The sequence below is a fragment of the Aulonocara stuartgranti genome, assembly GCF_965226115.1.
Source record: "Aulonocara stuartgranti genome assembly, chromosome: 14".
Classification (NCBI taxonomy): Eukaryota; Metazoa; Chordata; class Actinopteri; order Cichliformes; family Cichlidae; genus Aulonocara; species Aulonocara stuartgranti.
Window position 1 is genome coordinate 31,581,570 of NC_138950.1, and position 25,778 is coordinate 31,607,347.

Here is a 25,778-nt window from a genome sequence, read left to right on the forward strand (position 1 = left end):
TCGGTCTCCAATTTTCCAAGAGAGTTTTATCCTTCCCTTTATGAACGAGTGTGACTAAACCCATTCTAAAACTTTCAGGCAGCTTATCTAATTCACTAAAATCTGTAAAAATTGAAAGTAAATCAGTAGCTAAAATATCCCAAAATGTCAGATAAAACTCAATCGGCAGGCCATCTAAACCAGGGGATTTTCCAGTTTTAAAACTCTTAAGACACTGACCTAACTCGGCTGTAGTAAAAGGTTGACTTAACATATCACTAGACTCAACAATCTTATCAATATATTCCAGGGTTTGCTCAATGACTCTTTCCTCCACATTTTTCTCCCCATACAGGTTTTCATAATATTCTTCAATCACTTTTATTATACCTTCAGTACTCACTACTTTTTCTCCAGCTCTGTTTCTTAGCTGAGAGACAGAGCCAGGTTTGTTCATAATTTTTTTGAAAAAGTATCTCGTACATTTTTCTCCCTCCTCTCTCGCTCTCTCTCTACTCCTTAGTATGACTCCCATACTTTTATCATTTGCTATTTTCTGCATTTCTTTTTTAACCTCTCTAATTTCTTCGTAGAAGTGTAAACCCCACCTATTTAAGAGATGGTACCTCTGTAACCTTTTCTGTAGTCCTCTCATACACCTGTCTTTTGCGGCCTTCTTTCTCTTTCCTGCTTGTTTAAAAAAGGACCGAGTCCTACACTTCACCATTTCCCACCATGAGACACGTGTTGCATAGAAATCCTGGAGAGTCTGCCATTCAGTATACCTCTCCTTATACTGTCTGAGCAGATCCTGATCCTCCAGTAGGGAGCAGTTTAACCTCCACACTCCCCTCCCCATTGTTATATCTAGTTCAAGGGAAATTTTAACAGTTAACATCAGATGGTCAGAAAAAAAGACGGGCATCAAAGTGGCCTCTACTGGTGAAAAGTCTCTAACAAAGATATAATCAATTCTAGAGGCCCTGTCACCGTTTCCACTATACCAAGTAAAACCCTCCTCCATTGGATGAACCGTTGGAAAACAATCTATCAATTTAAAGTCTCTGACTAAACCTTGTAGTAAAAGTGACGTCTTATCAATCTTCACATCTTGTGTGGCTCTTCTTCTATCTTTCCTGTTTAAAATACAGTTAAAATCCCCTCCAAACACTAAAGGCGCTTTTCCCAACAAGTGGGGTTGCAAAGCCTCTAAAAGATCATATCTTTCGTGTTTGTCATTTGGGCCATAAATGTTCAAGAGCTTAAATTCCTTTTCCATATAAATAAGGTTAACAACAAGTGCTCTTCCATCACTTACTACAGTACTTCCCTTCACCGACACCAGAGGGTTTTTCACCAATATGGCTACTCCATCATTTTTATTTTCATTTGATCCACTCCAGATGGACATTTGTGGCCACATATCCTGCCACTGACCATATGCTTTTAGGAAAGGTATAGCACATTCCTGTATTAAAATAACATCTGATGTTACACTATTCAAGAAGGATAGAACACTTTGTGCTCTTACTTTAGACCTAACACTCCTGACATTTATGGATGAGAAGGTCAGAGCCATGAAGATTAATACAGAACACAAGCTAGTCATTATGAAACTAAGGAAAGATTGTTCTCTTCAAAGGCTCAACCCAAACTTTGGGGGGGCATACCATCAATTTATTTCTTGTGAGTGTAACTCTTCCTTCACCTCTCCGGGTTCCGAAGGGGGGACCGCCACTCTATTCCCTTTTCGTACTCTAGGTGACGGCCTTTGTCGCAGAGCTGCATTTACCATCCGCTCCTTTGGCGTTGACTGCAGAACTATGTTAAGGAAGGAAACCTCATTTGGTGAGTCAGAGGGGAAGACCCTGGAGTCCTCCCCTGAGGAACTCCCTGAAGGTGTTTCATGCCTCCCTCTCTTTCCTGAAACAATTGTCCCAGAAGACAGTTCTGCTGCAGTCCTCTTTGCCACCTGTGAATCAGGAAGGCCAGGGGGGACGGGGGGGGGCTGCCCTTGAGCATTTTCACTTTCACCACTTACTCCTTTCTGAACTCCACTCTCCTCCTGCCCTCTCTCCCCCTCCTCTGAGGGTTCTGGTTGGGCAGGTCTTCCATGCTCCTCCCCTTTTCCCTCCTCCTCCTGTTCCTCCCCTCCGTCTTCTGATAAGAACAGATTATTTTTTTTTTTTTTTTTTTTTTTTTTTTACTTACAACACCATCTTACATTTCCATTTGCTCAACATTCCATTGAATACTTTTCATATTTCACAAAAACATCTTTTACATCATTCATAATAATCCTTCCACCTGTCCTTAATCGTGTCTATTCCCCATCTTTGTAATTCATGCCGATATATCCCCTCAAATTCCCTCTCTATATCCTTTATTGTTCCCATCTCTTTCCATTCATACCCCCCCCTGGGATGAGGAGAGGCCTGCTGTTGCTGTGTGACACTGATTTTGCTGCTGCACTTTGTCTTTTAGAAATAAATCCAGTTTCCAGCCAGTCTGTCGTCACAACGCAGTCAACCATTTGAAATCTGCTACACGCGCTTTCTTCTATTTCTTCTTTTGAACAACGAGGAGAGGGGCCAGCCAGACGGCAGACCCTGCCAAAAATAGGTGCAACTCCTTAGCCTCACTCTCCACGGAAGTCTTTAGTAAAAGGCGAAAGACTTGTACGTTTTGAAGAGAAGCCAGAGTGTGTGTTTCTTTGGCCTCGCAGGAAGCCGCAGTGACTCCTCGTCCCGGCTTCCGGCGTCACGGTAGGCCCTGTTTGCTTGGCTGAAGGGGCAGATCTCAGGCCCCGCCTGCTCTGCTCCAGAGTTCCACTTTGACAGGAAAGGGGTGACTGGAGAGGAGCACATATGTTACTGTAATACATCACATCCAATTTCAAAGGGATGTATTGGACATCCCTCCCACCTTTTGATATTGTCTGATACATAGTTGTTCTTTTACATATTCATACCCCCCCCCCCCCCCCATATTAATTTAAAAATTCCCCGTGTTAGCACCTTCCTATGAGTCTGTGGCATTGGAAAGACATATGCCAAATGGAGTAGGGCAGGTAAGATGTCAGCTTTTACGGCCAAAACTTTGCCAGTTATAGTGAGCTTTCTTTTTGACCACATCCCCAATTTCTTTAAGATCTTCGCTATCTTCAAATCCCAGTTGTAATTTGCTGGATTTCCAAAATCAATGCCCAGGACCTGCATGGACCCTTCACACAAAGAAAGCCCGCAAAGCGTCTGTCTCCTACCTGCCCATCGTCCCAAAAATGTATATTTTGATTTCTCCTCATTGACCTTTGACCCCGCAGCGCTCTCAAAGGTCTGTATTGTTCGTATCATCTCCCTCACACTTCCATCATCTTCCAAGTAAAGAACTGTGTCGTCAGCGTACTGGGAGATCTTCAACACCTCCCCCCTGGCAAGGGCACTCCTCTAATTTTCTCGTTTCCTCTTATTGCACATGCTAAAGGTTCTACATATATAACATAGAGTAGGGCGGACAGGGGGCAACCCTGCCGTAGCCCTCTCGTTTGTTGTACTTCCTCTGTTAAGTGTCCATTTATCTTTATCTTGCAGATTATGTCAGTATACATCATACTTATCCAATTCAAAAATTTACCTCCTATATCAAAATTTCTCATCACCCTCCATAAGAAATCATGATTGACCCTATCAAAAGCTTTTTCCTGATCAAGTGTTACGCATATTGTTGTCAAGTTCCTCTCTTCGATGTATGTAAGCACATCTCTATGTAATTGTAAGTTCCAACCAATCTGCCTGCCCTTTACCCCGCATGTCTGGTCTGCATTAATAATAGCAGGCAAGACTCGGGCCAGGCGTCTTGCTAGAGTTCGACTCAAAATTTTGTAGTCCACGCAGACCATTGAAAGAGGCCTATAATTTGAAAGCACAGCAGGTGAGCCTTTCTTATGTAGAAAACTTATCACACCCGTCCTCATACTCTTTGGCATTCTACCCGTTTCACACATTTCTTCAAATACCTCCAACAAGTGGTCTCCGATGAGATCCCAAAAGGTGATGTAAAACTCCTTTGTGAGTCCATCTATCCCAGGTACCTTGTTATTCTTCATTGTCTTTATCGCCTCGTATAGTTCGTGGTTTGTTATGCTCCTTTCCAAAAGCTTCCTTGCGTCCTCTGGTAACCTCTCTTTCAGAAAACCTAAAACCATTTCTTGAGCCCCTCTATCTACTTCTTCCACACCAAACAATGAACTGTAGTACTCCTCTACCATCTTCAAAATATTATCCCGTCCAGTAACCGATTTCCCTTCCCTTTTTCCTCTTTCTTTTTCATTTGAGCAAAAAAATAGGCCGAGCACTTCTCCTGTTGCATATACTCCTCCTGCATAAATTTAAACATTCTTGTTTTTGCCCTCTCCTGAAACAAAACCTCCTGTTCCTTTAATAATATATTCAGTTCCTCGCTATCTTCCCAGTTTTTTTCCTTATTTCTCTGAGCTTCTATCCCTGCACTTTCACCGCTTGCGGCTGCTTTCTGGCTCTTGGTTTGGCCGACCTTACTTTGTTTGGCTTTCTTGCTTTTGCACAAAGTCAGCAAAGGGGGCACCGTTCCCGGAGGCGCTGCAATACCGGGTCGATGCGTGGAGCGAACGGAGCGAGCCCCTTATTCGGCTCCCTGTTCTAAAAATGCGTTTAATACGTTGCCCCCAAATCGGGGGCGTATCAGATATTAAACTGATAAGAACAGCTTTTTTTCTTTCGAAAAAATTTTATTGACACTCAGACATAAGTCAAAACATCGTCATCTCATTTGGTTCACAATCCCACCCCATTTAAAAGGATTACTTCTTTTTATTACCTCCCTTCACCCCCTTAAAAATACAAGCTAATAAAATTTAAAAGGTTAAAATTAACCATCCCATCCTTTTACAAGCTCCTGGTGCTCAGAGGGGATCCTCCCCACCTTGCTCCTTCCCACCAGCCTCTCCCGGAGAGTCAGGCCGCTGCTGCTTTGACCTTTCTGTGTGCGGCACCGGCTCCTCCATCCGAATGGGCACAGAGGCGATTCTTCTTTGTGGCTGCTCTCTCAGCTTGATGTTTGTAGCACAGATCTCTTTTATTGTTGCTGTTGCCATTCGAAGAGCAGCCACGGGGGGGATCTGCATGTGCTTGCTTACCAGCAAGTTTCTGGAGGTCCAGATGGCGTCTTTTATAGCAGCGAGAGTGAGCCACTGCTTTTCAAGGCCTTTCCCTTGTGCCTTTACTCCTTGGCTCACCCCATAGAGTACTAACTGTGCTGTTAGGACCTCCCTTGCTGGTAAGTACGGGAATTGTGAGGAGCCGGCCATTTCCCACAGGTCTCCGGCAGCGCTGCACTCCCAGAGTAGGTGCCTCACCGTCTCTGGCGCGCCACAACCAGGTCGGGGACACATAGCTGTTGCAGACATTCCCCTGGAGTGCATTACGGCCCTGACTGGGAGGATCCCATGAGCCACCATCCAGGACAAATCCCGGAGCTTGTTTGAAAGAATGGGATGGTTCACCAAACGCCACACCTCTGTGGCTTCTCCAATAGAGAGACCTCTAACTGGAGTCACATCTTCCCGCCCCTGCACAACAGAAATGAGAGAACGGTGTTTAGTTAAAATGTCCAAGCCTTGATCCTCCAAATTAAAAGAGACTAAGAAGGATTTTAACTCAGCATAGGCTGAAGGAAGACTAAAAGAGACGGGTACTCTAAGATCTACTGGTATAAGTTTTCTCTGTCTTAGGTAGCTGCCCAACCAAAATCTAACCCACGCCTGTGTTTGGGAGTTACTACTACGGCCCGTAGCCTGTCTCATGTGGCTGCTCGTATAGAGGCTTCCCATGAACAAATACAAGTCTGGGACTCCCTTTCCTCCATCCTCCTTCATCTTCTTCATTATCCCCCTTCTGAGTCTTTCCCATTTAGAGCTCCATAGGAAGATAAAAATGGCCCGTTCCAGTTCTTGCAGCACATTTCTGGGTGGCAGAAAAACTGCGCTAACTAATAGAAGCAAGGGTAAGATCACTGCCTTAATGACTAAAACCTTCCCCCCAAGAGTCAGCGTTCTCAGTCCCCAGAACCCCAATCGTTGCTTTACTTTCCCTATAATTTCAGGCCAATTTGTCTTCCCTCCCCCTTCCTTATCAAATCTAACCCCTAAAATCCTCTGGTCAATTTGTGTCACGTCCATCTCAAGTCCAGTCAGCTCTGTAGTCCCCCATGGTCCATAAAATTGTGCCTGAGTCTTACTCTTGTTGAGTTTGGAGGCTGAGGCCTTCCCAAACCAATCCGTAGCCTCAAAGGTCCTCTTCACCGATGGAAGGTCTGTACATAAAATGTTAATATCATCCATGTACAGGACACACTTTGCTGCTTGACCACCACTCCCAGGTATTTCCATCCCCTTTATGCCTTTATCTTTCCTCAAGATCTGTGCCAATGGTTCTATACAAATGACATATAGGGGTGCAGACAAAGGGCATCCCTGACGAACACCACAGTGTACCTCCACCGCACTGGTCAGGGTCCCATTCACAACAAATCTACTCTCTATCCCATTGTATAGCAGCTTCACCCAAGAAATAAGTCGTTCTGGAAAGCCCATCTTCTGCAGCACTCTAATGAGATACTGATGTGATATTCGGTCAAAAGCTTTCTCAAAATCCAAATTCAAGACGATTAATCGCTTGTTTCTATCCCTCGCAAAACAAATGGTATCCCTGATCAGTACGAGGCTGTCCGCGATCCTCCTGCCCTTTACAGCGCAGGCTTGATCCGGGTGGATTATCTGACTTAAAACTGGTCGTATCCGTGCTGCTAAGAGCTTGCTAAATAGCTTGCAATCGCAATTTAGAAGCGTAATCGGTCTCCAATTTTTCAAGTCAGTCTTTTCTTTGCCTTTATAAATAAGCGTGACTAAACCCATTCTAAAACTATCAGGCAACCTGTCTAATTTGCTAAAATCTATAAACACTGAAAGTAGGTCCGCAGCCAAAATGTCCCAAAAGGTCAGATAAAATTCAATCGACAGTCCATCTGTCCCAGGGGACTTCCCAGCTTTAAAACTCTTAAGACATTGACTTAGCTCGGACAATGTAAAAGCTTGCCCTAGAGTGTCACTAGCCTCAACAGTCTTATCAATAAATTCCAAGGTTTGTGTAATGACTCGTCCATCCACATTTTTCTCCCCATACAACTCTTTGTAATAATCTTCAATCACCCGCATGATATCCTCGGTATTCACAACTTTTTCTCCAGCTCTGTTTCTTAACTGAGAGACAAAACCAGGTTTACTCATAATTTTTTTAAAAAAATATCTTGTGCATTTTTCTCCTTCTTCTCTCTCTTTCTCTCTACTTCTCAATATGACCCCCCTACTTTTTGTGTCCGCAATCACCTGCATTTCCTTTTTGACCTCTTTAATTTCTTCATTAAAGTCCATCCCCCATTGATTTAAGAGATAGTATCTCTGTAGTCGTTTCTGTAATCCCCTCATGCGTCTGTCCTCCGCAGCCTTCTTCTTTTTTCCTGCCTGTTTAAAAAATAACTGTGTCCTTCCCTTCACCATTTCCCACCACAAAGCCCGTGTTTCATAAAGATCCTGTAGAGTCTGCCATTCACTATACCGCTCCCTGTACTGTCTGACCAGGTTCTGGTCCTCCAGCAGGGAGCAGTTAAGCCTCCACACTCCTCTCCCCATCGTCACACCTAAACCAAAGGAGATAGTAGCGGTCAGCATCAAGTGATCAGAAAAGAAGGCAGGCATCAACCTAGCCTCAGTTGGTAAAGCGTCTCTCACAAACAAGTAGTCGATCCGAGAGGCCCTAACGCCATCCCCACTAAACCAGGTATAGCCCTCCTCCCTGGGGTGCACCGCTGCAAAACAGTCTGTTAGTTTAAAATCTCTAACCAACCCCTGCAGTAAGAGTGACGTCTTATCGACCTTAAAATCTTGCCTGGCTCGTTTCCTGTCCTTCCTGCTTAAAACACAGTTAAAATCCCCCCCAAACACTAAAGGCACCCTCCCCAACAAGTGGGGCTGCAGTGCCTCTAGGAGATCATATCTCTCATGTTTATCATTAGATCCATAAACATTTAAGAGGTTAAATTCCTTTTCCATATATTTCAAATTAACTAAAAGTGCTCTTCCTTCTCTCACCACAGTGCTCCCCTTCACCAGCACGAGGGGGTTTTTAACCAAGACGGCTACTCCATCATTTTTATTCCCGTTTGATCCACTCCATATTGACAGTTGCGGCCACATGTCCTGCCACTGATTGTATGCTTTTAAGAAAGGTATTGCACATTCCTGAATTAAAATCACATCTGACGTTACACTATTTAAAAAGGATAAAACACTTTGGGCTCTCACTTTGGTCCTAACACTTCTAACATTTATAGATGAGAAGGTCAGAGCCATGAAGAGTAAAACAAGAAGCAGGCTAGTCATTATAAAACTGAAGGGAGTTTGTTCTCCTCAAAGGCTCAACCCAAAACTTCGGGGGTCGTACCATCAATTTATTTCTTGTGAGCATAGCTCTTCCTTCACCTCACCTGGTTCCGGAGGGAGGACAGTCGCTCTATTCCCCTTACGGACTCTAGGTGACGGCCTTTGTCGCAAAGCTGCATTAGCCATACGATCCTTAGGAGTTGACTGTAAAACTATATTAAGAAAGGAAACCTCGTTTGGCGAGCCAGAGGGGAAGACCCTGGAGTCCTCCCCAGAGGAGCTCTCTGACGGTGTTTCAAGCCTACCCCTCTTCCCTGAAACAATTGTCCCGGAAGACAATTCTGCTGCAGTCCTCTTTGCCAACTGGGTGTCGGGGGGGGCGGGGGGGGGCTGCTCTTGGGCATTGTCACTTTCACCCCTTTCTCCTTCCTGAGCTCCACTCTCCTCCTGCCCGCTCTCCCCCTCCTCTGAGGTTTCTGGTCGGGCAGGTCTTCCATGCTCCTCCCCATTTCCCGCCCCTCCCTGTTCCTCCCCTCCATTCACAGGTGCTGGCGGCAGGTTCAAATTATCTGCCCCAGCTGCATCAATCAAGACAACCTCATTTCCTATTGCAATCAGGTTTTGCTCGTTAATCGGGTTTGTCCTTTTAAGTTTATTTGCAAAAGACCTCGGGCAGTCCCTGAAGAGATGACCTTCCCCTCCACATAAATTGCACTTACGGTCATTTTTGCATTCAGCGTACGTATGTCCTTTTTCCTTACATTTCCCACAAATGATTTCCTCGCACGCCTCTACCAGATGCCCATGCTCCCCACACCTCCGGCAGAGCTTTGGTTGGCCCTGGTAATGAATGTAGCCTCTATTTTCCCCCAAGACTATCATGGACGGGAGGTGTTTTAGACCCCGGAACCCTTGCGGGTCTTCCCATTGCTGTATGGGTACCTTCCATGCACAGTTCCATATCCCATCCATATCCCTTACCTTCCTTGCCTGACCCTTCACTGTACAGTACCTCCCCAACCATACACAAATATCTTGGGCATTTACCGTTTCATTAAACATTCTGACAATTACCGTCTTCAAGGTATTGTCCGTCAATTTCTCCACATTGAAAATTTCAAATTGTGGTCTCACATTCTCGTACCTCATCCAAAACTCCTCTAGCAAAGCGCTTGAACAAAAACTTACGTCGAAACCTCTGTTGAAAGGCAGAGTCAGGATGCAGTTTAAGTCATTTGGCGAGAAGCCCAGCACCTGTTGAATCAGCTTCCTAGAAAAATCCAACCTGGACATCTTAGGTAGTTCTCCAACATTTTCAGCCAAGTTGAAACGCACACTGTGGTGCCTCCGCATGCTGGCATAAGCCGCCATGGCGGAGGCACCCAAAATCAGGCAGCGCCTGATACAATCAAACAACAACAAACAAAACACTGGAAAGTTTTCAATGTACAATAAATAAATTCTATAAGCGCCACCTACCTTCCAGCTGCAGAAAATACCCAAGGTTTCACCGCCCGGACACCCAAAGGAGAGGATCGCAGTCCTAGCCTAAGACCGAGAATCAAGTGCGAACTGATAAGAACAGCTACTACACTTGATCTTAGCCAAAAGGCCGAGAAGCGATGGCCTCCCGCAGGTTCCTGGCTGAGCCGCCTTCTCGGGACACTTCTCGCTTGTGACGGTGCGCTCTTTCACTTGGCTCACAGGGAGGGAGCCGCTTCAAATCTCCGCCCACCTACAGTACCTCAGAGGCCTGCGGAGCTTCCTGGAACTGTGCGTGTAGCTGAGATATACTGAGTGTGAACATTCTCAAAACTGTATTGTATATAGTTGATTTATTTTTTATTGTGTAAATTAAATTTATGTAAAACTAAGGTTCCACGTGTCACTGTTGAAGTGGGGCATTAATCAGTGTGACGCCACTTGTAAACATGTTGCGTGTGTGGGGTTTCCCAGCCAGAGCTGCATGGACTCCACACTGGTGAGGCACACTTTCTGTAGCTCCTCTCCCTGTACTAAATTATACATTTAAATTTGGTGTATTTTTCTTTGCTAACTATTAGTTCTCATGGCTAAAAGCTCCCAAAGTGTTTTTGATTGCTTTGAACGAGAAAAATAGTAATTGGAACTGCGTTTTATCTGTTACACCATCCGTTTATGTGGTCCTTACTTGTGCTAAACAGGGATGAGGAGAGGCCTGCTGTTGCTGTGTGACACTGATTTTGCTGCTGCACTTTGTCTTCTAGGTATGTGTAAATGTATAGGTTATGTTTTATGTGTATAATGAGTTCATCACCTGAGGCTGCACACTGCATAGTATTTTCAGCCATGTTGAGAAAAGTTAAAGTTGTTTGAATATGTATTGTGTAATTGATCCATCTTAGTGGGGATTTAAATATTACAAGTTATTATTAGTGGCTTCATATTTGTCTCTGTTTTACCCCACTATAACATTTGACTTTAAAGTGGCTGTTGGGAGAATCGTTGTTTTGATAGATTGTATTTTCTTTTATATATTGTAAGCAGAGCTGCATGGACTCCACACTGGGATGAGGAGAGGCCTGCTGTTGCTGTGTGACACTGATTTTGCTGCTGCACTTTGTCTTTTAGAAATAAATCCAGTTTCCAGCCAGTCTGTCGTCACAACGCAGTCAACCATTTGAAATCTGCTACACGCGCTTTCTTCTATTTCTTCTTTTGAACAACGAGGAGAGGGGCCAGCCAGACGGCAGACCCTGCCAAAAATAGGTGCAACTCCTTAGCCTCACTCTCCACGGAAGTCTTTAGTAAAAGGCGAAAGACTTGTACGTTTTGAAGAGAAGCCAGAGTGTGTGTTTCTTTGGCCTCGCAGGAAGCCGCAGTGACTCCTCGTCCCGGCTTCCGGCGTCACGGTAGGCCCTGTTTGCTTGGCTGAAGGGGCAGATCTCAGGCCCCGCCTGCTCTGCTCCAGAGTTCCACTTTGACAGGAAAGGGGTGACTGGAGAGGAGCACATATGTTACTGTAATACATCACATCCAATTTCAAAGGGATGTATTGGACATCCCTCCCACCTTTTGATATTGTCTGATACATAGTTGTTCTTTTACATATTCATACCCCCCCCCCCCCCATATTAATTTAAAAATTCCCCGTGTTAGCACCTTCCTATGAGTCTGTGGCATTGGAAAGACATATGCCAAATGGAGTAGGGCAGGTAAGATGTCAGCTTTTACGGCCAAAACTTTGCCAGTTATAGTGAGCTTTCTTTTTGACCACATCCCCAATTTCTTTAAGATCTTCGCTATCTTCAAATCCCAGTTGTAATTTGCTGGATTTCCAAAATCAATGCCCAGGACCTGCATGGACCCTTCACACAAAGAAAGCCCGCAAAGCGTCTGTCTCCTACCTGCCCATCGTCCCAAAAATGTATATTTTGATTTCTCCTCATTGACCTTTGACCCCGCAGCGCTCTCAAAGGTCTGTATTGTTCGTATCATCTCCCTCACACTTCCATCATCTTCCAAGTAAAGAACTGTGTCGTCAGCGTACTGGGAGATCTTCAACACCTCCCCCCTGGCAAGGGCACTCCTCTAATTTTCTCGTTTCCTCTTATTGCACATGCTAAAGGTTCTACATATATAACATAGAGTAGGGCGGACAGGGGGCAACCCTGCCGTAGCCCTCTCGTTTGTTGTACTTCCTCTGTTAAGTGTCCATTTATCTTTATCTTGCAGATTATGTCAGTATACATCATACTTATCCAATTCAAAAATTTACCTCCTATATCAAAATTTCTCATCACCCTCCATAAGAAATCATGATTGACCCTATCAAAAGCTTTTTCCTGATCAAGTGTTACGCATATTGTTGTCAAGTTCCTCTCTTCGATGTATGTAAGCACATCTCTATGTAATTGTAAGTTCCAACCAATCTGCCTGCCCTTTACCCCGCATGTCTGGTCTGCATTAATAATAGCAGGCAAGACTCGGGCCAGGCGTCTTGCTAGAGTTCGACTCAAAATTTTGTAGTCCACGCAGACCATTGAAAGAGGCCTATAATTTGAAAGCACAGCAGGTGAGCCTTTCTTATGTAGAAAACTTATCACACCCGTCCTCATACTCTTTGGCATTCTACCCGTTTCACACATTTCTTCAAATACCTCCAACAAGTGGTCTCCGATGAGATCCCAAAAGGTGATGTAAAACTCCTTTGTGAGTCCATCTATCCCAGGTACCTTGTTATTCTTCATTGTCTTTATCGCCTCGTATAGTTCGTGGTTTGTTATGCTCCTTTCCAAAAGCTTCCTTGCGTCCTCTGGTAACCTCTCTTTCAGAAAACCTAAAACCATTTCTTGAGCCCCTCTATCTACTTCTTCCACACCAAACAATGAACTGTAGTACTCCTCTACCATCTTCAAAATATTATCCCGTCCAGTAACCGATTTCCCTTCCCTTTTTCCTCTTTCTTTTTCATTTGAGCAAAAAAATAGGCCGAGCACTTCTCCTGTTGCATATACTCCTCCTGCATAAATTTAAACATTCTTGTTTTTGCCCTCTCCTGAAACAAAACCTCCTGTTCCTTTAATAATATATTCAGTTCCTCGCTATCTTCCCAGTTTTTTTCCTTATTTCTCTGAGCTTCTATCCCTGCACTTTCACCGCTTGCGGCTGCTTTCTGGCTCTTGGTTTGGCCGACCTTACTTTGTTTGGCTTTCTTGCTTTTGCACAAAGTCAGCAAAGGGGGCACCGTTCCCGGAGGCGCTGCAATACCGGGTCGATGCGTGGAGCGAACGGAGCGAGCCCCTTATTCGGCTCCCTGTTCTAAAAATGCGTTTAATACGTTGCCCCCAAATCGGGGGCGTATCAGATATTAAACTGATAAGAACAGCTTTTTTTCTTTCGAAAAAATTTTATTGACACTCAGACATAAGTCAAAACATCGTCATCTCATTTGGTTCACAATCCCACCCCATTTAAAAGGATTACTTCTTTTTATTACCTCCCTTCACCCCCTTAAAAATACAAGCTAATAAAATTTAAAAGGTTAAAATTAACCATCCCATCCTTTTACAAGCTCCTGGTGCTCAGAGGGGATCCTCCCCACCTTGCTCCTTCCCACCAGCCTCTCCCGGAGAGTCAGGCCGCTGCTGCTTTGACCTTTCTGTGTGCGGCACCGGCTCCTCCATCCGAATGGGCACAGAGGCGATTCTTCTTTGTGGCTGCTCTCTCAGCTTGATGTTTGTAGCACAGATCTCTTTTATTGTTGCTGTTGCCATTCGAAGAGCAGCCACGGGGGGGATCTGCATGTGCTTGCTTACCAGCAAGTTTCTGGAGGTCCAGATGGCGTCTTTTATAGCAGCGAGAGTGAGCCACTGCTTTTCAAGGCCTTTCCCTTGTGCCTTTACTCCTTGGCTCACCCCATAGAGTACTAACTGTGCTGTTAGGACCTCCCTTGCTGGTAAGTACGGGAATTGTGAGGAGCCGGCCATTTCCCACAGGTCTCCGGCAGCGCTGCACTCCCAGAGTAGGTGCCTCACCGTCTCTGGCGCGCCACAACCAGGTCGGGGACACATAGCTGTTGCAGACATTCCCCTGGAGTGCATTACGGCCCTGACTGGGAGGATCCCATGAGCCACCATCCAGGACAAATCCCGGAGCTTGTTTGAAAGAATGGGATGGTTCACCAAACGCCACACCTCTGTGGCTTCTCCAATAGAGAGACCTCTAACTGGAGTCACATCTTCCCGCCCCTGCACAACAGAAATGAGAGAACGGTGTTTAGTTAAAATGTCCAAGCCTTGATCCTCCAAATTAAAAGAGACTAAGAAGGATTTTAACTCAGCATAGGCTGAAGGAAGACTAAAAGAGACGGGTACTCTAAGATCTACTGGTATAAGTTTTCTCTGTCTTAGGTAGCTGCCCAACCAAAATCTAACCCACGCCTGTGTTTGGGAGTTACTACTACGGCCCGTAGCCTGTCTCATGTGGCTGCTCGTATAGAGGCTTCCCATGAACAAATACAAGTCTGGGACTCCCTTTCCTCCATCCTCCTTCATCTTCTTCATTATCCCCCTTCTGAGTCTTTCCCATTTAGAGCTCCATAGGAAGATAAAAATGGCCCGTTCCAGTTCTTGCAGCACATTTCTGGGTGGCAGAAAAACTGCGCTAACTAATAGAAGCAAGGGTAAGATCACTGCCTTAATGACTAAAACCTTCCCCCCAAGAGTCAGCGTTCTCAGTCCCCAGAACCCCAATCGTTGCTTTACTTTCCCTATAATTTCAGGCCAATTTGTCTTCCCTCCCCCTTCCTTATCAAATCTAACCCCTAAAATCCTCTGGTCAATTTGTGTCACGTCCATCTCAAGTCCAGTCAGCTCTGTAGTCCCCCATGGTCCATAAAATTGTGCCTGAGTCTTACTCTTGTTGAGTTTGGAGGCTGAGGCCTTCCCAAACCAATCCGTAGCCTCAAAGGTCCTCTTCACCGATGGAAGGTCTGTACATAAAATGTTAATATCATCCATGTACAGGACACACTTTGCTGCTTGACCACCACTCCCAGGTATTTCCATCCCCTTTATGCCTTTATCTTTCCTCAAGATCTGTGCCAATGGTTCTATACAAATGACATATAGGGGTGCAGACAAAGGGCATCCCTGACGAACACCACAGTGTACCTCCACCGCACTGGTCAGGGTCCCATTCACAACAAATCTACTCTCTATCCCATTGTATAGCAGCTTCACCCAAGAAATAAGTCGTTCTGGAAAGCCCATCTTCTGCAGCACTCTAATGAGATACTGATGTGATATTCGGTCAAAAGCTTTCTCAAAATCCAAATTCAAGACGATTAATCGCTTGTTTCTATCCCTCGCAAAACAAATGGTATCCCTGATCAGTACGAGGCTGTCCGCGATCCTCCTGCCCTTTACAGCGCAGGCTTGATCCGGGTGGATTATCTGACTTAAAACTGGTCGTATCCGTGCTGCTAAGAGCTTGCTAAATAGCTTGCAATCGCAATTTAGAAGCGTAATCGGTCTCCAATTTTTCAAGTCAGTCTTTTCTTTGCCTTTATAAATAAGCGTGACTAAACCCATTCTAAAACTATCAGGCAACCTGTCTAATTTGCTAAAATCTATAAACACTGAAAGTAGGTCCGCAGCCAAAATGTCCCAAAAGGTCAGATAAAATTCAATCGACAGTCCATCTGTCCCAGGGGACTTCCCAGCTTTAAAACTCTTAAGACATTGACTTAGCTCGGACAATGTAAAAGCTTGCCCTAGAGTGTCACTAGCCTCAACAGTCTTATCAATAAATTCCAAGGTTTGTGTAATGACTCGTCCATCCACATTTTTCTCCCCATACAACTCTTTGTAATAATCTTCAATCACCCGCATGATATCCTCGGTATTCACAACTTTTTCTCCAGCTCTGTTTCTTAACTGAGAGACAAAACCAGGTTTACTCATAATTTTTTTAAAAAAATATCTTGTGCATTTTTCTCCTTCTTCTCTCTCTTTCTCTCTACTTCTCAATATGACCCCCCTACTTTTTGTGTCCGCAATCACCTGCATTTCCTTTTTGACCTCTTTAATTTCTTCATTAAAGTCCATCCCCCATTGATTTAAGAGATAGTATCTCTGTAGTCGTTTCTGTAATCCCCTCATGCGTCTGTCCTCCGCAGCCTTCTTCTTTTTTCCTGCCTGTTTAAAAAATAACTGTGTCCTTCCCTTCACCATTTCCCACCACAAAGCCCGTGTTTCATAAAGATCCTGTAGAGTCTGCCATTCACTATACCGCTCCCTGTACTGTCTGACCAGGTTCTGGTCCTCCAGCAGGGAGCAGTTAAGCCTCCACACTCCTCTCCCCATCGTCACACCTAAACCAAAGGAGATAGTAGCGGTCAGCATCAAGTGATCAGAAAAGAAGGCAGGCATCAACCTAGCCTCAGTTGGTAAAGCGTCTCTCACAAACAAGTAGTCGATCCGAGAGGCCCTAACGCCATCCCCACTAAACCAGGTATAGCCCTCCTCCCTGGGGTGCACCGCTGCAAAACAGTCTGTTAGTTTAAAATCTCTAACCAACCCCTGCAGTAAGAGTGACGTCTTATCGACCTTAAAATCTTGCCTGGCTCGTTTCCTGTCCTTCCTGCTTAAAACACAGTTAAAATCCCCCCCAAACACTAAAGGCACCCTCCCCAACAAGTGGGGCTGCAGTGCCTCTAGGAGATCATATCTCTCATGTTTATCATTAGATCCATAAACATTTAAGAGGTTAAATTCCTTTTCCATATATTTCAAATTAACTAAAAGTGCTCTTCCTTCTCTCACCACAGTGCTCCCCTTCACCAGCACGAGGGGGTTTTTAACCAAGACGGCTACTCCATCATTTTTATTCCCGTTTGATCCACTCCATATTGACAGTTGCGGCCACATGTCCTGCCACTGATTGTATGCTTTTAAGAAAGGTATTGCACATTCCTGAATTAAAATCACATCTGACGTTACACTATTTAAAAAGGATAAAACACTTTGGGCTCTCACTTTGGTCCTAACACTTCTAACATTTATAGATGAGAAGGTCAGAGCCATGAAGAGTAAAACAAGAAGCAGGCTAGTCATTATAAAACTGAAGGGAGTTTGTTCTCCTCAAAGGCTCAACCCAAAACTTCGGGGGTCGTACCATCAATTTATTTCTTGTGAGCATAGCTCTTCCTTCACCTCACCTGGTTCCGGAGGGAGGACAGTCGCTCTATTCCCCTTACGGACTCTAGGTGACGGCCTTTGTCGCAAAGCTGCATTAGCCATACGATCCTTAGGAGTTGACTGTAAAACTATATTAAGAAAGGAAACCTCGTTTGGCGAGCCAGAGGGGAAGACCCTGGAGTCCTCCCCAGAGGAGCTCTCTGACGGTGTTTCAAGCCTACCCCTCTTCCCTGAAACAATTGTCCCGGAAGACAATTCTGCTGCAGTCCTCTTTGCCAACTGGGTGTCGGGGGGGGCGGGGGGGGGGCTGCTCTTGGGCATTGTCACTTTCACCCCTTTCTCCTTCCTGAGCTCCACTCTCCTCCTGCCCGCTCTCCCCCTCCTCTGAGGTTTCTGGTCGGGCAGGTCTTCCATGCTCCTCCCCATTTCCCGCCCCTCCCTGTTCCTCCCCTCCATTCACAGGTGCTGGCGGCAGGTTCAAATTATCTGCCCCAGCTGCATCAATCAAGACAACCTCATTTCCTATTGCAATCAGGTTTTGCTCGTTAATCGGGTTTGTCCTTTTAAGTTTATTTGCAAAAGACCTCGGGCAGTCCCTGAAGAGATGACCTTCCCCTCCACATAAATTGCACTTACGGTCATTTTTGCATTCAGCGTACGTATGTCCTTTTTCCTTACATTTCCCACAAATGATTTCCTCGCACGCCTCTACCAGATGCCCATGCTCCCCACACCTCCGGCAGAGCTTTGGTTGGCCCTGGTAATGAATGTAGCCTCTATTTTCCCCCAAGACTATCATGGACGGGAGGTGTTTTAGACCCCGGAACCCTTGCGGGTCTTCCCATTGCTGTATGGGTACCTTCCATGCACAGTTCCATATCCCATCCATATCCCTTACCTTCCTTGCCTGACCCTTCACTGTACAGTACCTCCCCAACCATACACAAATATCTTGGGCATTTACCGTTTCATTAAACATTCTGACAATTACCGTCTTCAAGGTATTGTCCGTCAATTTCTCCACATTGAAAATTTCAAATTGTGGTCTCACATTCTCGTACCTCATCCAAAACTCCTCTAGCAAAGCGCTTGAACAAAAACTTACGTCGAAACCTCTGTTGAAAGGCAGAGTCAGGATGCAGTTTAAGTCATTTGGCGAGAAGCCCAGCACCTGTTGAATCAGCTTCCTAGAAAAATCCAACCTGGACATCTTAGGTAGTTCTCCAACATTTTCAGCCAAGTTGAAACGCACACTGTGGTGCCTCCGCATGCTGGCATAAGCCGCCATGGCGGAGGCACCCAAAATCAGGCAGCGCCTGATACAATCAAACAACAACAAACAAAACACTGGAAAGTTTTCAATGTACAATAAATAAATTCTATAAGCGCCACCTACCTTCCAGCTGCAGAAAATACCCAAGGTTTCACCGCCCGGACACCCAAAGGAGAGGATCGCAGTCCTAGCCTAAGACCGAGAATCAAGTGCGAACTGATAAGAACAGCTACTACACTTGATCTTAGCCAAAAGGCCGAGAAGCGATGGCCTCCCGCAGGTTCCTGGCTGAGCCGCCTTCTCGGGACACTTCTCGCTTGTGACGGTGCGCTCTTTCACTTGGCTCACAGGGAGGGAGCCGCTTCAAATCTCCGCCCACCTACAGTACCTCAGAGGCCTGCGGAGCTTCCTGGAACTGTGCGTGTAGCTGAGATATACTGAGTGTGAACATTCTCAAAACTGTATTGTATATAGTTGATTTATTTTTTATTGTGTAAATTAAATTTATGTAAAACTAAGGTTCCACGTGTCACTGTTGAAGTGGGGCATTAATCAGTGTGACGCCACTTGTAAACATGTTGCGTGTGTGGGGTTTCCCAGCCAGAGCTGCATGGACTCCACACTGGTGAGGCACACTTTCTGTAGCTCCTCTCCCTGTACTAAATTATACATTTAAATTTGGTGTATTTTTCTTTGCTAACTATTAGTTCTCATGGCTAAAAGCTCCCAAAGTGTTTTTGATTGCTTTGAACGAGAAAAATAGTAATTGGAACTGCGTTTTATCTGTTACACCATCCGTTTATGTGGTCCTTACTTGTGCTAAACAGGGATGAGGAGAGGCCTGCTGTTGCTGTGTGACACTGATTTTGCTGCTGCACTTTGTCTTCTAGGTATGTGTAAATGTATAGGTTATGTTTTATGTGTATAATGAGTTCATCACCTGAGGCTGCACACTGCATAGTATTTTCAGCCATGTTGAGAAAAGTTAAAGTTGTTTGAATATGTATTGTGTAATTGATCCATCTTAGTGGGGATTTAAATATTACAAGTTATTATTAGTGGCTTCATATTTGTCTCTGTTTTACCCCACTATAACATTTGACTTTAAAGTGGCTGTTGGGAGAATCGTTGTTTTGATAGATTGTATTTTCTTTTATATATTGTAAGCAGAGCTGCATGGACTCCACACTGGGATGAGGAGAGGCCTGCTGTTGCTGTGTGACACTGATTTTGCTGCTGCACTTTGTCTTTTAGAAATAAATCCAGTTTCCAGCCAGTCTGTCGTCACAACGCAGTCAACCATTTGAAATCTGCTACACGCGCTTTCTTCTATTTCTTCTTTTGAACAACGAGGAGAGGGGCCAGCCAGACGGCAGACCCTGCCAAAAATAGGTGCAACTCCTTAGCCTCACTCTCCACGGAAGTCTTTAGTAAAAGGCGAAAGACTTGTACGTTTTGAAGAGAAGCCAGAGTGTGTGTTTCTTTGGCCTCGCAGGAAGCCGCAGTGACTCCTCGTCCCGGCTTCCGGCGTCACGGTAGGCCCTGTTTGCTTGGCTGAAGGGGCAGATCTCAGGCCCCGCCTGCTCTGCTCCAGAGTTCCACTTTGACAGGAAAGGGGTGACTGGAGAGGAGCACATATGTTACTGTAATACATCACATCCAATTTCAAAGGGATGTATTGGACATCCCTCCCACCTTTTGATATTGTCTGATACATAGTTGTTCTTTTACATATTCATACCCCCACCCCCCCCATATTAATTTAAAAATTCCCCGTGTTAGCACCTTCCTATGAGTCTGTGGCATTGGAAAGACATATGCCAAATGGAGTAGGGCAGGTAAGATGTCAGCTTTTACGGCCAAAACTTTGCCAGTTATAGTGAGCTTTCTTTTTGACCACATCCCCAATTTCTTTAAGATCTTCGCTATCTTCAAATCCCAGTTGTAATTTGCTGGATTTCCAAAATCAATGCCCAGGACCTGCATGGACCCTTCACACAAAGAAAGCCCGCAAAGCGTCTGTCTCCTACCTGCCCATCGTCCCAAAAATGTATATTTTGATTTCTCCTCATTGACCTTTGACCCCGCAGCGCTCTCAAAGGTCTGTATTGTTCGTATCATCTCCCTCACACTTCCATCATCTTCCAAGTAAAGAACTGTGTCGTCAGCGTACTGGGAGATCTTCAACACCTCCCCCCTGGCAAGGGCACTCCTCTAATTTTCTCGTTTCCTCTTATTGCACATGCTAAAGGTTCTACATATATAACATAGAGTAGGGCGGACAGGGGGCAACCCTGCCGTAGCCCTCTCGTTTGTTGTACTTCCTCTGTTAAGTGTCCATTTATCTTTATCTTGCAGATTATGTCAGTATACATCATACTTATCCAATTCAAAAATTTACCTCCTATATCAAAATTTCTCATCACCCTCCATAAGAAATCATGATTGACCCTATCAAAAGCTTTTTCCTGATCAAGTGTTACGCATATTGTTGTCAAGTTCCTCTCTTCGATGTATGTAAGCACATCTCTATGTAATTGTAAGTTCCAACCAATCTGCCTGCCCTTTACCCCGCATGTCTGGTCTGCATTAATAATAGCAGGCAAGACTCGGGCCAGGCGTCTTGCTAGAGTTCGACTCAAAATTTTGTAGTCCACGCAGACCATTGAAAGAGGCCTATAATTTGAAAGCACAGCAGGTGAGCCTTTCTTATGTAGAAAACTTATCACACCCGTCCTCATACTCTTTGGCATTCTACCCGTTTCACACATTTCTTCAAATACCTCCAACAAGTGGTCTCCGATGAGATCCCAAAAGGTGATGTAAAACTCCTTTGTGAGTCCATCTATCCCAGGTACCTTGTTATTCTTCATTGTCTTTATCGCCTCGTATAGTTCGTGGTTTGTTATGCTCCTTTCCAAAAGCTTCCTTGCGTCCTCTGGTAACCTCTCTTTCAGAAAACCTAAAACCATTTCTTGAGCCCCTCTATCTACTTCTTCCACACCAAACAATGAACTGTAGTACTCCTCTACCATCTTCAAAATATTATCCCGTCCAGTAACCGATTTCCCTTCCCTTTTTCCTCTTTCTTTTTCATTTGAGCAAAAAAATAGGCCGAGCACTTCTCCTGTTGCATATACTCCTCCTGCATAAATTTAAACATTCTTGTTTTTGCCCTCTCCTGAAACAAAACCTCCTGTTCCTTTAATAATATATTCAGCTCCTCGCTATCTTCCCAGTTTTTTTCCTTATTTCTCTGAGCTTCTATCCCTGCACTTTCGCCGCTTGCGGCTGCTTTCTGGCTCTTGGTTTGGCCGACCTTACTTTGTTTGGCTTTCTTGCTTTTGCACAAAGTCAGCAAAGGGGGCACCGTTCCCGGAGGCGCTGCAATACCGGGTCGATGCGTGGAGCGAACGGAGCGAGCCCCTTATTCGGCTCCCTGTTCTAAAAATGCGTTTAATACGTTGCCCCCAAATCGGGGGCGTATCAGATATTAAACTGATAAGAACAGCTTTTTTTCTTTTGGAAAAATTTTTATTGATACTCAGACATATAACAACATCATCATCATCTCATTTTTTTCATAAGCCCACCCCATTTAAAAGGATTACTTCTTTATTATCTCCCATCCCCTTTTAAAATACAACAGGAAAACAAATATTTAAATGTTTTTTCCTTTTTTTTTTTTTTTCCATAGAGAATTTAAATTATTTAAAAAAAACCATCCCACCCCTTACAAGCTTCCGGTGCTCAGAGGGGACTCTCCCCAACTTGCTCCTTCCACACCGACCTCTCCCGGAGAGCCAGGCTGTTGCTGCTTAGACCTTTCTATGTGCGAACCCGGCTCCTCCATCCGAATGGGCACAGAGGCGATTCTTCTTTGCGGCTGCTCTCTCAACTTAGTATTTCTGGCACAGATCTCTTTTACTGTTGCTGTTGCCATTCGGAGAGCAGCCACGGGGGGGATCTGCATGTGCTTGCTCACCAACAAGTTTCTGGAGGTCCAAATGGCGTCTTTTATAGCAGCAAGGGCGAGCCACTGCTTTTCAAAGCCTTTTCTTTGCGTTTTCACTCCTTGGCTCACCCCATATAGGATTAGGTTTGCTGTCAGGACCTCCCTTGCTGGTAAGTACGGGAAATTTAAGGAGCCGGCCATGTCCCACAGGTCTATAGCAGCACTGCACTCCCAGAGTAGGTGCCTCACCGTCTCAGGCGCGCCACAACCCGGTCGGGGACACATTTCTGTTGTCGACATTCCTCTGGAGTGCATGACAGCCCTGACTGGGAGAATCTCATGAGCCACCATCCAGGACACATCCTGGAGCCTGTTAGAAAGGACGGGATGGTTTGTCAGACGCCACACTTCTATGGCCTTTCCAATAGGGAGGCCTCTGACTGGGACCACCTCTCCCCTCTCCTGCACAACTGAAATGAGAGAATGATGTTTTGTTAAAATGTCCAAACTCTGATCTTCCAATTTAAAGGAGGTTAAAAAGGATTTCAGCTCTACATAGGCTTCAGGAACATCAAAGGAGACGGGGACTCTAAGATCTACTGGCAGGATTTTCTTTTGTCTTAGGTAGCTACCTAACCAAAATCTAACCCATGCCTGTGTCAGAGGATTACTATTAGGACTCGTAGCCTGTCTCATATGGCTACTTGTTGTAGAATAAGGAGGGGATGTTTTTCTCATTATCATTTAATATTTTAATATGCCATTATTAGTTCATTAGAAGTATATAACCAGCTTTGCATTAAGCATAAATTGAAGTTTTTGATCTTACATTATTCTTTGCATTACAGTGATGGTGATAACTTTAGTTTGATCTTTTTTTTTACAGGTACCAGAATAATAACATGATTTCCATTGCAGATGTAACCATGATCATTCCATACACATTGCAGTTTGTTGCTCATTCTAGAGTTGTGCTCAAGGTAATTAAAGGTTAAAAGCTACAGCCAGCGCGAGTCTGGCTGATCTATGGAGGGCAAAGGCTTTGAGCTTGGAAGGCCGCACGCGCTTACACAGCACTTATAAGATGTCATTCTTGGTGATTTTGTGCTTAGTCATGTTTTACTATGTTTTAAGTAGAAGTAGCTGATCCAGCAATATTCATTTAATATTATATACTTGATTTAGAGCAATACACACTGATGGTCTTAATAAATGAAAGAGTCCTTGTAGTTGCCATGTTGTGTCTCAGCAGGGTACAGACGGTTCCAGGAGAAGGGGGGCAGTTAGCGTCTGCCCTCGGGAAGGAGACAATGTTATTCTTTGTGTTAAATAAAATTGTCAACATTGATTGTATTACACCTGTCACTACGCATGAGGGGGCGTTCTAATACCCTGATTTCATAAAACTATGGAGATGTGTTTTTTGAGATGAGATCTGAGACTGTCTGCATACAGTGTCCATCTCCCACGTGTGTGATCATTAAATCATCGTTTGACTCAACCCGACCGGACCAGTGTTGTTATTGTGGGTTTTTCCTCTGGTGTCCATCTCCAATATTTTGAACCATAACATTTTGGGGGCTCGTCCTGTGGTATTGGGGTGGACGTGTGAGGTGTGGACGGTCTGAGGTTGTCGAGCGGACAGGCACGGACCAGGGATCTGATGTGAGTGAGCTTCCCGGGTGCATCTAAAAGGTAAGGCACTGCCTGTTGAGTTGATTCCCAAATTGTGCCAAATTGGGCTGCATTAAATTAAAAGCCTGCTCACTGACGTTGCTGGTGGGTGTCTGTTTTGATTTTGATGAGAATCACCGTGTGTTATGCAGTTAAAGTTGTTTAAGAGTATTTAATGAAGTTGAAGAAATATGAAACTGTTCCCAGAAGTAACAGAGAATGTTGGGTTTGAGTCCCTGGATATTGAGCTGAAGGCTCAGGTAGTTTGGTAGGGAAATTAGGACAGAAACTGTTCCCAGAAGTAACAGAGACTGGTTAATAGTTTTACAAATTAGGACAGAAACTGTTCCCAGAAGTAACAGAGACTGTTTAATTGGTCGTAAAAAAGTTATCTTTCTTCGGTGAGATCCGTTATGGTAAAATTTTTCAAAATCGGTTAGGTTAAAATTATTATAGGACGGCAGCCCAGAAGTCTGCTAAGAAGCACATAGCCCGGGGGTTACGCCCCCTCCTGGCCGTGGACGCGCGGTCTTGACCTGTCGGCGAACAGGGGTAGTTCAGTTTTGGTTTAACTGTGGGGTACAGGGCATCCCGAAATAAGCTAGGAGTTACCGAGACTCCTCATCGTTTAAAACGGTGTCATGTGCTTGTTTGGACAAAGTTAAATTGAGTTAGGGATTTAGAAGTTAGGTCAGAAACTGTTCCCAGAAGTAACAGATACTGTTTGATTGATTACAAAAAAGTGAAACTTTCTTCGGTTGGACCCGTTAATTTAAATTTGTCGAAATTTGTTAGGTGCTGAATCTGTCAGGCCTGTCAGTGATTGTAAATATAAGACGTCTTTTGTGAATAGAATTCTATCTGAGCTTTGTGTGACCCTGTGTGTGATGAGAGCGCAGCTGCAGCGCTGCGAGCTATTTTTAGACGGTGTGAACATGCAAATGAGCGTGTGGCTGGGAGGAGAACGGAGCTTTTCACTTCCTGCCCAGAGTGTGTGTGAGCCTTATAAGCAGAAGGCTTTTTATTGCTGAAAGTTTGTAAATATGCTGCTGGTTTTGATGTTATAACAATGTAAATAGTTTTTGATTTAAAAAGAGTGGTTTAAATAATTTTCAGACACACCTTGCAAATGTGCTTATAATGAGTTGGCACTCGGCCTTTGAAGGTCAGAAGCTTCATTCGGCGTGACTGTCCGGATTGATAAAGTGTAGTAAATGCCTTGAGTGCAGAGGGTTAAATGCAAACAAGCTTACAAACACATAGGTTATGATCAGAATAGGTCCCTAGAAGGCTTTTGAATGTTTTAAACCAAGTGGGAATCACTAGAAGGTTATTTGTTAATCACAGTTGATTTATGTAATGTAAAAAGCATTTAAGACTGAGTAACTTCAGTTTTTGAGGAGCATAAGAGAGTGTTCCTAGATCAGAGTAAGCTGCTGTAAGTCAATTGAAAACAATTTAATTAAATCTTAAATATTTTATACTGATAACACAACTGATTTTAAGCCATATCTTTAAATAAGTAAAGTTCATGAAGTTTTCTGAGCTGCCATGACACAGAGAAAGTGGAGTGTTTCACCCTGAAAGGATGAAATGATGCTCTGCCTTTGTTGTCAAGTTCAAACATAGGCCTTAAATAAATATGAGCCACTAATAAGCGTGACATAATTAATAATTTCAAACAATAAAGCACATTGGGTGAGTGACCCAGATAACAATAATTTATGAGCACGCAATAAAGTG

The 25,778-nt window shown here is 44.5% G+C and overlaps 2 long non-coding RNA genes across 2 annotated transcripts; both read right to left on the reverse strand.

Annotated features, from left to right (window-relative positions):
* Positions 1–10,976: 10,976 nt before the first annotated feature.
* Positions 10,977–14,519, reverse strand: LOC309687608. Its single transcript, XR_014270821.1, has 2 exons — positions 12,592–14,519; positions 10,977–11,429 (listed from the first exon to the last, which is right to left on the reverse strand). It is a non-coding gene; the product is annotated as an uncharacterized lncRNA (long non-coding RNA).
* A 5,055-nt stretch (positions 14,520–19,574) lies between these two features.
* On the reverse strand, positions 19,575–22,087 carry LOC309687609. Its single transcript, XR_014270822.1, has 2 exons — positions 21,190–22,087; positions 19,575–20,027 (listed from the first exon to the last, which is right to left on the reverse strand). It is a non-coding gene; the product is annotated as an uncharacterized lncRNA (long non-coding RNA).
* Between the last annotated feature and the right edge of the window lie 3,691 nt (positions 22,088–25,778).